At 50.7% G+C, this 12873-nt stretch overlaps 1 pseudogene; it reads right to left on the bottom strand.

Moving 5' to 3' along the window:
• Nucleotides 1-7324: 7324 nt before the first annotated feature.
• Nucleotides 7325-11920, bottom strand: LOC136532273 (protein DETOXIFICATION 40-like; annotated as a pseudogene).
• Between the last annotated feature and the right edge of the window lie 953 nt (nt 11921-12873).

Here is a 12873-nt window from a genome sequence, read left to right as displayed (position 1 = left end):
AGCTACAGAATAAGTTATTCTGTAGCCACCTCCATTTACCATAATTTTATATACTAATTTACGATAATGTCAATATATATTTACTATAGTTGGGTTACTATAACACATAGGGATATTTACCATAACGTTATAGTAAACCACATAGTAAGGAGTTACTATAATCTCATAAATTAACATAGTAATTATAGTAACTCAAGGTGGCTACAGAATAGGTTATTTTGTAGCCAGCTATAGAGTAGTTGTTCTATATATATATATATATATATATATATATATATATATATATATATATATATATATATATATATATATATATATATATATATGTTTTCCCTCACTTTAGTGTGCTAGTGTCCCCCCCCCCAAGGCTAAGTTAATTAGTACACGTGCTTCTTCAGTCCATCCACCCTCTCGAGACATTCAAGATCACATCCAAGACTAGACACTATAACTCATCCTTGTGAGGTTTAGGCCGAGTGCTTTGAGAGAATGGGCTATCAAGCCATTGTGTCTTAGTGGTCTAGAGTAGTTTAGATCTTAGTGATCTTCCGGTAAAGGCGGGTGGTCTTCCAGGCAATGACCCTTCATGCTTGGGGTGTGGATCAGCGTTATATCAGTGTGTGTGGGGGTAATAAGACCCCCTACCCCATGTGGAGAAGCTCTGTAGTGTACACAACATCAAAGGTGAAAAAAAAGCTGGGTGGCAGGTGTTGAGACTTAGTGACTCACATAACTAACCTTTGGCTAGTACAAACCTTGTGAGGCAAATCCAACAGCGTGACCAATAGAGACTTGGTGACTGAGAGCGTACCTTAGTGGAGCTCTGACATGGACTATGTGTTTCAATATATAGTGGCCGAGAGAGACTTGGGACTGAGAGCGTACCTTAGTGGAGCTCCGACATGGATTATGTGTTTCAATATATAGTTTGCCCTCACTCTCTAGTCTTAGCTCTTTACTTACACTTGTTGCTTCCATGTGAGATGTTGTTCTAACCATGTTTCGGTAGTTTGTCCTTGCTCTCTATCTTAACTACTAGTGATTGGCGCGCGCCCATGCGCGCGAGTGATGGCCGCAGTTCTATCTGAGAAATGGAATAATATCGACAAAGAATAAATATGATAGGTTCTACCTGGTTAATGGAATAGAGGCACTTGTTCCCATTACTTGGTCCACAGGTAGCCCAACAACACGGTAACATGCACACTGACTAGAAGGCTTAACTTCTAAAATAGTCGCGACATGTTCAAACACTATATATAGATGACATGATACAGAGGATGTCCAAATAGTACTTATATATAACTTACATGAGACAGTCCTACACCAGGACCCTAGATGTCCAAATAGTACATAATTTTACATGAATCAGTCATAGGATAGAACACTAAGAAGATATAGTCTCTGAGATGGCACAACACAGCATAGCACACATAGCAAAAGTCAAAGTAGCAGATGATTAGACATAGCTCTTAAGGAAAGTGGCATCAGCTTCTGAGGTTGCTCTGATGTTTAGCGCTGCTCATGAAGTTTCCAGCTTTGATCCGACTCAAAGTTGTGGGCTGGAGAACAATCTATTTAAATCATCAAAATAAAGGTCAATGCCTGTTATGTCATTGCAAGCATGGTTTAAGAACTATTTAGCTGCGTGTGATAACATTTTAATTTAATGAAACTATCTCTCAGTGGGGGATTTCATTTCATTCTTTCCAAAGACAAGCTAGAGCGGTTAATGTATGCAAGACATTGTGATCCAATATGCCATGTAAACTATGTGGCTGAGTAAAATTATATTTGAGCTAAATTATATCAGAACAAATGCATTCGATCTCCTGTATATACTTAACAAGGCTTCACATGTCAAGGAAGCTTAACACAAGCACCAGGTTCACACACTAAGCATTCAAACGTGTGAGATCACAAGCAGCACCTCTTCAGATTCACACTACATGCAAGTGATAAGAAAATGGACAGACACAACAAAGTTCCAGTTAAGGATCATAGTCTCCGGTTGTACAATAGTCTCAGGTTCAGATACAGTAGTCCCTAGGTTCAGAACTGAAATTAACTAGGCCCGGGGACGCCCTCCTTTTTGATCGGAGCCTGTCGTGGGCTGGGTGATCAAGAGCACTGGTCTTTGGCTCAGGGCCATCTGATCATCCGGAGTTCCACAACCTTCTGAGGGCTACGATAATAGGTCTTGGTCCTCTCAAGCTAGCCTTCTAGGGCCGACCCTCTGTAGCCATGGATCAAGGAAGTGGGAGCGCGCTGAGGCTTAGACGGAGGCCCTTGTTGGGCCCACTACTCAGAGGCTCTCAACACAACTCCAGAGAGTTGGTTCATTTTTGGGGGATGCGCCACCCGAGCGCCCATTGATCGGGAGGATTGGGATGCTCTATCTGGGGAGCCGACGCAGCCCCTGAGGCTATTGTGGGGCCTCCTTGCCAGCGAAGGGGGCGGCTTTTGGGCGCATCCTGTCCGCTGACGCCTTGCACAGGCGGTTGATGGCGTTTGGGCCATCATGCCTTGTGGAGAAGTTATGATGCGCGCGTGCCCCCATGCCATCCCGTCTTGTCTAGGAGATGGGACGTTAGGGCCACGTGGAGCAGATCTGGTGGAGGAGGAGCTGCGGTTCTTGGTGCGCGTGGATCCGAGCCATCGATGATAGCCGGTGGGCCCTGGGGGAGGCGGATCCCCCCAAGTCCCATGAGGAGGCATGCGTGGAGTGGGCGGTGCACTTGGGCCAGCCCGTGTCCACACCTACATGCTTGGGTTATAGAATGGGCCGGACTAAGAAGAGAGTGGGCATACCTTTCTCTCCTGCTCCCTCATTGCTTCTCCATCGAAGCGCCTGCTGCACCTGCTTGTGCCTTCCCCTAGGTTAAGCTTCAATGGCGGAGTGGAACACATCAAAGGCCAAGGGCCAAATGTTGGAGGTGGCCCGAGCATGGTAGATTCTTCCCTCCTCCAGATGGGATCTGCCGGATCCAGAGGTGTCAGAGCCCACACCTGGGGAGTCACAGGTCATGTCCTTTGTCCCCTTTCACCTCTCTAGGTTTAGGGTCCCCGTGCATCTGTTCGAGGGGAGGTTCCTTCACCACTTTGAGTTGTTGCTTCATGACCTAATGCCACATGGGGTGGTGCACCTTATAGTGTTTGTCACTCTCAGTGAGTTCTACTTGGGCATCAAGCCACACTTCAACTTCTGGAGGCGGATCTTCTGCTTGAACCTGAACAAGGACGGTGATGGATCTATGCAACGGATTGGCGCCACCGCCATCCAACTGCGCAACAATCTAAAGTCATGGTACCTGGAGCGTTCCTTCCCTACCTCGGAGAAGGGGTGGCACCAAAAATGGTTCTACCTCTCTGACCCCTCTAGGTCCCTTCCGACCTTCTCCCCAAACCGCCTAGGGTCGGTGGTGCCTTTGTCTTGGAAGAGCCTGCTGGAAGGGTCTGCCCTCAAGGTCGTCGAGGGGCTGCTAGGCCAGATCACCGCCCTGAAGGATGCCGGGCTGACCGACCGGACGGTGCTTCGGGAGTTCCTGTTCCACGGGATCATCCCATTGATCGCGAGGCCGACCCTGATGTGGGAGTACATTGGGGTTGGGAACCCATCTGTGGTGGCGGAGGGCAATCTTCTAGAGGAGTCCGCGGCTAGAGTGGCATGGATGGTGCTAGGACCTATGTTAGGGGAGCCAGCAGTTTGTGAAGGCCCATCTCCCTTCTCGGTGTGTGAGCCGAGACTCAACGACCTCCCATATCTGGGGAGGTCTCCATTCCCCTAGCCCCGGGGAGGGGGGGTAGGGAGCCAAGGCCACCTTTGGAGGTTCTTCTTCGCCGCCAGGAGACATGTCCCTTATGCTATCCTTAGGGTAGTCTACTAGGAAGCATCCTTGCTTGAGTTCCCCTGGGGTAGGCTGCCTTCGTGAAAAAGGCGCTTCGCTCTGAGGCTCTCTTCGAGTGGCAGGTGAGGGTCCTCTCCGGTTAGGCCACCCCTACTAGGAGGTGGGTTGTTCATTGCTTGATGACATGGATGTTGACTTACAAGGAGTCTTCCTAGGTGGGGTCTTCGGGCGATGCGGTGGCTTTGGTCCGGCCGTTGGTGCTGAAGGTGCGCCACTGCCCACTGCTATAGCATCGAGTAAAGGGAGCGATGACACCTTACGCCACCATGGTAGGGTCAGTCACCATGGCCCCAGCACACCAAGTGGGATCTAGCGCCATAGGGGGAGGCCACCACTTAGGAAGCATCCCCTCTAAAGCAGAGGTGGACTAGGAAGAGGCCAACATCACCGGCCTCCCCCATCCCTGGAGCATGAGAAAGTCGACTCTTCATCGGTGGCTACGTCGGCTTCCCTCACATCGCCGGTAGGGGGCCCCATGTTCTGGATGATGGCCCTAAGGCGGATGCATGGTTGGAGTTGATCAAGCGACGCGGCACCTTCGACAGCAGGTCGCCTTCTTCTATGACTCCTTCGTGGTGATGGTAGGTCGCATGGGGCAGTTCTTTGGCCTTTAGCAGGGGATGTACGACTCCTATGGGGTGAGTGTTAGTTGGATGAGCCTAATGCCATGGCTGACGTCGTGATCTTTACCTGAGCTCCCTTATTGTCTTTGTCATAGGCACTACTGGAGTACTCCTGGAGAAAGTCAGAACTTGTCCGAGAGTGAGAGAAGGTCGCCCCACAGGAGCTCCCTAGCCCCCAGAAGGGGCGTGAGGTCTTTGCTCGCTTTGCTGCCCAACCCCTATCTGATGCCTAGTGAGCGAGTGATGGCGCTGACAGAGGCACTTGTCCGGGAGCGTGATAGCACATGTAGTGAGAGGCTAGGCGCACTATGGAGGTGAGGGACGAGGCTTCCCGATAGAAGGTTGCTGAGGTAGAGGAGAACCGCCTAACGACTCAGGGTGCGGCCATGGAGCTGAGGGGCTCCTTGGGCCTACTGGAGACCATGAGGGATGCTGCCCATTCTGAGCTCCATGGGACCCAACAGCTCGTGGCAGGTGTGTCCTTTCCTCTCCCTTCTTTCCATTGCCTCTGGGGTAGGTCTCTTGCTCTGAGCCGCCATGAACCTAGTTCCTCTCTTTGCGCGGCGTAGGGTTGCGGGTAGAGTTGGCGGACGAGCGTGGCAAGGCCCTCTAGCTGGAGGAGGAGGCAGAGATGGCATGGCTGGAGTGCGACCGCTTGTGGAAGGAGCAGCAGGCAGAGGCAAAGGTGTTGGTGGAGGGCTAGGCCGCCCTAGCAGAACACGGATGGGAGTTGGACGCGACGTGGGGGGAGCTATAGAGGCTTGTCGCCAGTGCTAAGGAAGCGAGCATCACTCTACTCCCGCCGCCGCCGCTGGAAGGGCAACATGACCTCGCTGAGCAGGTGCGCTCTCTTGCGGTGCATGTTCTGTGAGTCGTTAGGGGCACGGTCCGCTAAGGGGCTAGTGCTGCCCTAACCTTGACAAAGCTTTGGCTCCCCAAGGTCGACTTGGGTCCCATGGCCTCGGGTGTCCCCAAGGAGACCTCAGACAAGCAGATGGAGGAGGCCGAGGACGTGGTAGCCCCCTAGTCACTACAGCAGCTGGCATCATCGATGACAGGTTGCTGCTGTCGGACAAGTATCCAAAGGAGGAGTATGTGCCCGTTGACCCCCTGGCATCTCCATGACCTACGTAAAAACTTGGTTGTAAAACTTGTTGCTGTAATCTTGGGGGTCTGTTCCCCTTTGAACAATCGTGACATTGAGGGTGTGCCCACCCATCAAATCTTTGCACTTTCGTTGTCATTCATGCTCCATGCTCTATTCATCTCGGTGGGGAGCGTCCTCGAAGCCTGTTTTTCTTTCTGAGCCCGGTGGTCGTCAGCTGTTAGCTCCGTTAGCCTAGGCCGTGCCCATGAGCCGTTAGGGCATTAGCTTATCCCGTCCGGTGGTCAAGGAAGGGACAATAGGGCGGCTCTGCTCCTCGACCGTGAGATCGGGGCGAGGAGGTTCGTGGCCCGAAAGCGGGTCGACTCGAATAGGGTCGGTGCATCGCCCAATCGATGATTTGGAAAGAAAAGAACGCATAGAAAGGAGCTTAGTGGCTGGGGGACTTAGCTGTTTAGCGCGTCGATCCCTTCGTCGGGCGAGCCCTTTCATGTATCGGGCTTCTGCGTCGGAGAGTGCCCTGGCCGCGACGGAGATCTTGCCGGGGAAGTGGACGTCACCGCTTGGGGCGACGCCACTTGTTTCGGCGACGAGGAAAGGTGGCTCCGACCACCATAGAGCTAGAATCGCACTTGACGCTGCCCCCTACCTAGCACGCCAGCTATCGCAGGGTCAAAACCACGACAAGCATGTTGTTCGAGTCGGTTGTCAGAGTACGGGGTCTCCGATGGCTCAGGTGGACTCAGGAACATAAGAATCACACCGAGAAAATGCAACGGTTTATCCTAGTTTGGGCCAATTCAGTCCCTATGTCCAGCAGCTGATGATTCTTATACTCAAGAGCACCCAAAATCTAGGGGGTTACAATAAAGTGTAAAGGAAGAAGATTTGATAGGGGGGTTAGCTCGGTGCTAATCCTAGGTTGCCTCACCGTCGGTGGAGTCTCCCCCTTGTCGGAGAGGAAGGAGGCGGCGGGATGCGAAGGAGGAGAGGCTCTCGGTGCCCCTCTCCGAGTTGCCCTGCTCTCGGTGTAGAGCAGAGGTAGATGGAATAGAATAGAGTGTCTAGTGATCGAATCGGTATCCTCCCCCCTCTAGGTCTGACCTTATCCCTTATATAATGAGATAGGTCAGGTACAAGGTGGTTTGGGGGTTCTAGTCTATGGTCTACGTGTGTTGGAGTCCAGGAGAGGCTTGCAGTGGTGCACCGTGGACCGTCGAGGTGTCTTGGAGCTGAAGAAGCCTAGGCGTCGTCCGACTGCTCTGTTCTGACACTCTACGTGTCAGAGGGTGTAGTCTTGAACCGACCTCCTCCATGTGAGACCTTTTGGAGTCTTCTTGGTGGCGAAGGAGGTTGGCTCCAGGGGCTGACGTGCGGGCCTAGAAGCCTTCGAGGCCCTGGAGGCCGCGGGAAGCTTTGTTGTCTTGTGTCACGCCCTGGACGTGACCCTATCAGAGGAGCAGGCGGTAGGGGCATGCCTAGGGAGCAGTGTTAGGGAGCCCCCGAGCATCAATAGCCTGGGGTTTGTCTTCTTGTGCCCAGGCCTTAGCTGGCATCATTAGCCGAGCAGGAGCCAAGGGCCGAGCCCGGAGGTGCCGTAGATCGGGAGCGCGAGGCTCGGGGAAGCCCCGAGTCCCAGGCGGAAGCTGCGGTCGAGTCAGGCTCGGCCGGGTCTCTTTGCCAGAGATTGCGCGCAAGCGTGCCCGATGGGCATAGCCCCCGAGCCCTCGGGCGATCTTGAAGGAGTTGGTCGGGGGTCTTCTTCGTTCGGAAACCATTAGACCCGAGGCTTAACATGCCTGTATGTTAGGATCTCGTCACCGCCCCTACAAATCCAATTTATAGGGATGCCTAGGGAACCGTCCCTATAAATCGACGATTTGTAGCCACGCTTTCGTATGAGTGGCTGGGCAAACCGCCCCTTCAAATGCTTATGAGCAGGCCCTGCCCATACAAAGGCCAGCTGTAGCAGTGAAAAACTTTGCTCAAGAGAGCCATTAGTCCTTTCTTGTTTGAATTTCAGTTTTACCATTTCAATGCCAAACAAGCTAATAACTACTTTGGCAATCTTATGACATGCATAGTAGACCGCGTGCACCATCCGTATAACTTTTCAATCTTCCGCCAAAAGGGGCTTCTTTTTGTCATCCCATTTGTTTAGCCTCATGCGCGCTTGTTCTACCTATAATACAATACAAAGTTAAGTGTGTATATGCAAAGTTAACAGTAAAATATTCTTTCTTTCTCCAAATAACTCTAGATCATTAAATTATCGCTAAAAAACATGTATAGAACCAAATCCATCGTCTTCATGGTTTTGAGATACTATTACATTAACTCTGAACCTTAATTCCATTTGCATATATATATTTTTCCAAGTTACTGATGACACACACATATATATAGTTAACTCATATAAAACACATAAATTGCAATATGCATGTATACTCCATCTGATTCCAATTATAGATTGATTCAGTGTTTTAGTTGGTCAAACTTATTTGACTTGACCCAAATCTATATAAAGAACTTGTAGATTAATTGGCAACACATGATTGATGGTACATATATTCCAAAAAAGTTGCAAGTCAAAGTTTCATACTGAAACCGGTTATATTGAGGCTAATGTATCAAAAGGTTCATATTCAGAATAAAAGGGTGTAAAGAATATGTTCTATGTGTGTCCTTTTAAAAGTAGATGCATAAGGTTATGAAAACTTTACAGTACCTCTTTATTCCAATCAGTGCCAAGTGTGACCCAGATAAGAATAAGCGTCTGAACAATCAATCCACCTATCATTCCACCCCATATTCCCTGCATGTACACACGTGGGTTCTCCTTGAACAAAACACACAGGATATATAATTGAAAGAGTGTGATTTTCGAATAGGAAATCTACAGCTTTACCATGGCACCTAGATCAAAGTAGAATCCCAAAACGCAGCCAAGCGGGATCCCAATGCCGTAGTAGCACGCGATGTTCACATATGCCACGAACGCCTGCCACCCGCAGCCAACCGCCACACCTGCAAAGAAAAAAAAAAGATCAGTGTCATCTTTTCAACCACTCAAGCCACCAGTCGATTAAAGCTAGTAAGACAAACCCAAAAGCACCAAGTATTAGCTGCTAAAGAACACGCCACCATGGAGAAAATGATTGATGTATGGTCCAATGGAGAAAATGAAGTCACTACTTTCTTCGTTCCAAACTATAATTCATTTTGTTTTTTCTAGATTTAAACTCTCCGGCCTTCGTCTCCATCAAAATACTTACTTTATAGCATTCAAATTTTGTATTATAATACTTAATACTATAGCCTATCATGCGGGTTCCACCCAACCATACCATTAGTCCATCCATCTCGTTGTTGTTTCCATCCAGTGACCTAAGGTAAATAAAAAAGGAAAAATTCTCGTGGTGGGAGTAGCCTTATCCCGTCCATTATGATTGCCACAGCTCGCACACAAACGCTCGCACCCACCATCCCGATTTTCTCCCCAAAGCAAGGGTGGCGGGATCCACTTCCCTCCCATTCTACGCCATCCTCTCGGTGGCAAGCACCTAGCGATGTCCAGGTGGTGCGGGTAAAGGACAACACCAAAGACATATCGGTCCGACACCAAGCCGGGTCGACCAGGCGCTACCGAGCCGAGGGTGCACCAAGACGGTACCACCTGGTGCCAAGGTGGCACCTGGTGAGAGGGTGGTGGCTTGCCCTTCCACAGCTGATGACCCCTTCCCTGATGACACCGCTCTCGAAGCCGACGCCTGCTCCCCGACATTAGCCCCCTAGTAGGGCCCGACATGAAGGGAGCAAAGGACCACAACGCTCCAACCCTGAAGGACACAGAGGAGGGCGAATGTGGGCAGAGCCCGAAGCATAGGGGTAGCGTGGGTGGGGTTGCGCTCAATGCAAAGGGGTCACGGATGGGCTAGAGGCTAGGTTATGATTCCTTTGTAGGGCCATTGTGGTCTTTTGCCTTCAGCATTGATAACTATGACAGATTCTACAATGTCATCTATATTTTTTTTTGAAGAAACAGGAGGGGTTTATGTCATCTATATTATGAGACAGAGTAATAGTTTTTACAATGTATTAAGACATAGTGTATATATCTAGATACATAGCTATGCACCGAAAAGCCAAAATGACTTTCAATTGAGAAAAGTAGTACTAAACATATAGGAGTAGGAATAGGGATGAAAATGGATCGGATACGGACGGATATTACCGATATTACATTTGTTTTCATATTTCTGTCCGGATTCGGATTCGAATACGGATAGTGTCAACTATGTCGGATAGGATACGATTGGATATCGACATCATAAATATGCGATTTGAGTATTCGGATACGGATACGGTATCGGATGTTGGATATCCGGACTCGGATACGGACAGATCTCGACCCATCTAAACGGATTCGGTTTCGAATACGGTCGGAAAATATCCGTACCATTTTCATCCCTAAGTAGGAGTATATAATGTGTATACCAGATAGGACGGGCTGAATGCCGTTGAGCACGATGGTGACGGCGAGCAGCGGGGTCATGGTGGACACGGAGAGCGCAACGTCATCCCCTTTGGTGAAGACGTAGCTGATGTAGTCACGGAGGCACATGACGATGACTGCTATAATGGACGCCACCATCAAAGACAGCGTGGTCACGACCTTGACAGAGAAAGATGTCGCCATGGGGTGCCCGGCTCCGAGCTCGTTGCTCACCCTCACGCTGCAATGTCGTCGTCGTATACGTTCAGACTCATAGTATATACATATATACATCTCTAGCACGTGTTGATTTTGTTTAGTGGTTCTCGTTAATTCTGTTGATCTAGTTGAGTGCTGTGTGAGCAGCAGTGTGTTGCTACAAAAAGTTAGAGGTACCTAGCAGCAGCGTTGAAGCCTACCGACACCATGAACACCCATCCTGATATGGACATGCTGATCGAGTCGAGAGTTGACATTGTGAATGGAACAATTAAAAGGCATTAGCACGTGTCCATCCAAGAAACAATTGTGAGTAATTAATTGACTATTAACAGAACATACCAGACAGCAAGAGAATCAAGGGCGATTTCCGGGTCTTTGAGCAAGCCCGCTATGAGCACGGTGATCTGCGTGTACCACGTCTCGAGGCAAAGCATGCATGACCGCCGACGCGAACGAGAGCTTGAGGAACTCCGGCAAGCCGGAGAACGCTCTGCAGGAGAAGCCCGTCCACGTCCGGCGGCACCTCTGGGACTTAACAATATACACGAACTGCGCGGCGACGATGATCCACCAGCTGAGGCTGAGGATCAGCGACGCGCCCAGAAGGCCCAGCCCCAGCCCCAGCCTGTAGACCGCGAACCAGCTGAGGGCCAGGTGCGCGGCCAGCGTCGCCGTGGAGATGTAGGCGCTGGGCGCCACGATGCTCTGCGCCTGCAGGAACTCTGGATGGGGAAGTTGAAGGCGTAGGCGAAGATCTGCGGGATGAGGCCGAGCACGAACACCCAGGCCGCCTCCGCGATCCGCTCCTACTCCCCGAGGAGCAGGAGGATCTGCTTCGAGAACACGTAGATGACGGCCAGCGGGACGCCGGTGGCCGTGAGCAGGACGATGGAGCGCTGCATGTAGATGCCCAGCATCTCGTACTTGTTCGCGCCGTACGCCTGCCCGCACAGCGTCTCCACCGCGCTCCCCATGCCCAGCTGCAATGCAACAACCAAATGTTCAGTAGTAAGAGCAAAGATATACTAACCGGCTAACACGCATCTGTTGGCAACATGGCAACGATGAAGAAATACTACGTACCATGAGGCCGTACGCGAAGACCTGGATCCCGACGTTGCCGAGCTCGAGCGTGCCGAGCTGCCCGCAGAAGATCCTCGTAGACAGTGACATGGAGTAGTTGATCATGTAGACGGCCACGGCAGGCGCGGCCAGCGCCACGAGCAGGCGGAGCTCCACCCGCGCCGCGCGCGCCAGCCGCTGCGCACGGGGCACCGACTCGTCGGCGAGGATACGCTCGAGCTGCGCGCTCACCCCGTGCCCGCCGCCAGCGTCGTTTCCCGGCAGCGTCACCACGCCTTCTTCGCCGCCACCGCCTTCTGCCGACAGGAGCGGCGTGTTCTGCTGATCGCTCGCCGTGCCCATAGGTGGTGAGAGGCGGGGGCGCCGCGCCGGCGACGGATCGACTCGCTCTACGACGCAACCTCTGTCTTCTATGTGCTTGTATGCATGCAGCTTTCAGCTCAGCTTTGCAGTTGCAGAAATGCGTGTGATATAGCTGTTGGTTGCTGTGGTTTATGCCGTTCGTTCTGTGCATCCGATCCGCGGCGCACTGCGAGCTGTGGCCGCCTACGCATACGCTTGACGTGAAATTGGCGAGGCTGGCTGTATCTGTATAGAGATATTTCGCCGGTGTTCTGATTCTGATTTGTGCGATGGAGTAGGTCATGCAGACGTAAATACAAGCGGCGCGGCTGGCCATTTTCAATGACGAGCGAGCGAGCGAGCTACTACTTCTAGATCTAGCACGGTAACCAAGACAGATCAAAAATTATCAAAATACCCCTATAGATGTCAGCCAGGTGCAGAGGTACGGTGGTGCTGTGTGGAGGAGAAAGGAAGTTCTGGAGTATGGTAAGCATCGTCTACTATTTCTTTTCCTTTTGTTTTACACACATTGACGATGGATGAGGATCCTGGAAACCTCTAGAGTCCAGAGTACTCCGTAGTACTATGCCGAACTTGTTGTCCGGGTTCTTTTTTTTTTCTTTGACACAAGTCGATTGTTTTTTCTCTGGTCCCACCGGCTGGTTCATCCGACAGCCTAGAAGTGCATGCCTCTGGTACCTACGTGTGCAAATATTATGGGACAGAGGGAGTACTCCTCTAGACCACTCAGGACTGACGACGTACGTCCTGGCACTATGTAAAAAGAAGATTCCCTGTCACATCAAACTTGCGGTACATGCATGAAGTATTAAATATAGACGAAATCAAAAACTAATTGCACAGTTTGATTCTACTTTGCGAGACGAACGTTTTGAGCCTAATTAGTCAATGGTTGAATAATTATTACTAAATACAAACGAAATACTACAATGTGCTACCGCGCGCAACAGTGAATTTGGCGGTGCCAATTCCGGCCACCTAAACAAGGGCCAAGACAAACGTAGTGTACGTAGGCCGCTGGCAGACACAGACAACAACCAGAACTTGCAAAGAGTGAAAGAGTTATTATGA

The sequence above is a fragment of the Miscanthus floridulus genome, unplaced genomic scaffold, assembly GCF_019320115.1.
Source record: "Miscanthus floridulus cultivar M001 unplaced genomic scaffold, ASM1932011v1 fs_568_1_2, whole genome shotgun sequence".
Lineage (NCBI taxonomy): Eukaryota > Viridiplantae > Streptophyta > Magnoliopsida > Poales > Poaceae > Miscanthus > Miscanthus floridulus.
The sequence above is the reverse complement of the archived record's forward strand: the minus strand, read 5'-3'. Positions and strand labels throughout refer to the sequence as shown.